The following is a 1635-nucleotide window of genomic DNA, read 5'->3' as shown; positions in this document are numbered from 1 at the left end:
ACATCTAGGAAGAGAAAAGGAAACTGTGATCCGTGTACGTGGATGAAAACCAAAGGGTCATGGCTAATCACATTGGAGTTTTTCTTGTTGTTGTTGTTTGTTTGTTTGTTTGTTTGGCCCCTCCGCGCAGCATGCGGGATCTTAGTTCCCCGACTGGGATGGAATCCGTGCCCCCTGCAGTGGGAGTGCAGAGTCCTAACCGCTGGACTGCCAGGGAAGTCCCTCACATTGGAGTTGTAAAATTTCTACAGCCTAGAACTCAGAAGCCACAGGTCTTATAGGTCATTCTGGCTGTCCCACGGGGTATCTGTACTTTTCTTGAGTTGAGCAAACTTATCAGCCTTCAGCTTCTCGTTGATGACACTGGTTAACCCCTGAGCATTAAGGATATATGAACGGCTCTGGAAGACTTAGTTCTCAATGCCCTGCATCCCCTTCACCATTGTTGACACTGGTTGAATCCTGGATAGATTTTTCACCATGGATTCAATGAGATCAGTCACATTTCATCCAATAGACCAGCTGGTTATCCTTTTAGCTTGGTGATTTCACATGCACTTTCCACCACTGTCTTGCACGCTTCCTTCCAATTTTCATTATTTTTGTTCTTTCCCATTTCTGGACCCAGTTCCCGGAGAGAAACGCTGGCCACATATACTCCAAACAGCCACACTTGAGTTGCCATGTTCTCTCCAAATCCATCCACGACAGCTGCTGGCATGAATGCCAAGTTCTCAGCCATAAGATAGTGAGACCTACCAGAATCCACATTTGACACCCACTTTCAATCACGCAGTGCTTAAGTAATCCACTTTCCAGGTAACGTATGTGAGAATATCCACTGGGTTGGAAACCACAATTATGATGCGATCAGGACTGTACTTGATGATCTGAGGAACAATGAATTTGAAGACAACATTTCTCTGCACCAGATTAAGATGACTCTCTCCTTCTCACTGGCGCACGCTTGCAGCTACCCTCACAATCTCTGAATTGGCAATCACAGAGTAAACTGTATCTGCCACAAATTTAGGTGTCTGAAGAAAGAAGTCCCCATGCTGCAGATGCATCATTTCTACTTTGAGTTCATCTTTTCAAACATCCACAAGGGCAAGTTCATCAGCCAGGGACTTTCCCAGAATGCAGATGTCACATGCCATACCTACATGTCCAATACCCACTACAATGATTTTATTATTTGGGACTGTTGCCTCTTCTGTGACCAGCGCAATCAGTTTTTCCTTAAGAGATGCCGTTGTGCACAGGAGAGAGAAGGCTTTGAGGACAGGTGTAATGGTCATGCAAAGGATACAAGGTCAGCCATGTGTCTAGCCTCCTCTCTTTCTGTTCATCCTGTTCACGCATCCAAGTCCATAGGGACAGCTAGGCCTTCGTGAGATGTGTGATCTCCATAAGGCTGTTCCCCAGAGTGTAGCACATGAGGGCCATTGCCGCACGCCAGGTCCACAGGGGAGCCACTGACCCCAGCATTCACAGGCAGCGTGGGGCCTGCCTGCCACTGGGGCTCGTAATCCCTTTTTTATTTTGGTCCCTCCCCAAGGCTGAGACCATGGTTCTCCATGGTAGGAATGCAAATTAAAGTAATAGCGACCACTTGTTACTATGAGCCAGGAA

General features: G+C 46.9%; 1 pseudogene across 1 annotated transcript; it reads right to left on the bottom strand.

The window, feature by feature from the left end:
• Window positions 1–275: 275 nt before the first annotated feature.
• On the bottom strand, window positions 276–1247 carry LOC309839296 (L-lactate dehydrogenase B chain-like; annotated as a pseudogene). The gene has a single exon. The product of its transcript is annotated as an L-lactate dehydrogenase B chain-like (transcript).
• Between the last annotated feature and the right edge of the window lie 388 nt (window positions 1248–1635).

This window comes from Grampus griseus (assembly GCF_964374135.1).
Source record: "Grampus griseus genome assembly, chromosome: 1".
Taxonomy (NCBI): Eukaryota; Metazoa; Chordata; class Mammalia; order Artiodactyla; family Delphinidae; genus Grampus; species Grampus griseus.
Note: the sequence above shows the minus strand (reverse complement) of the source record. Positions and strands in the feature narration are given on the sequence as shown.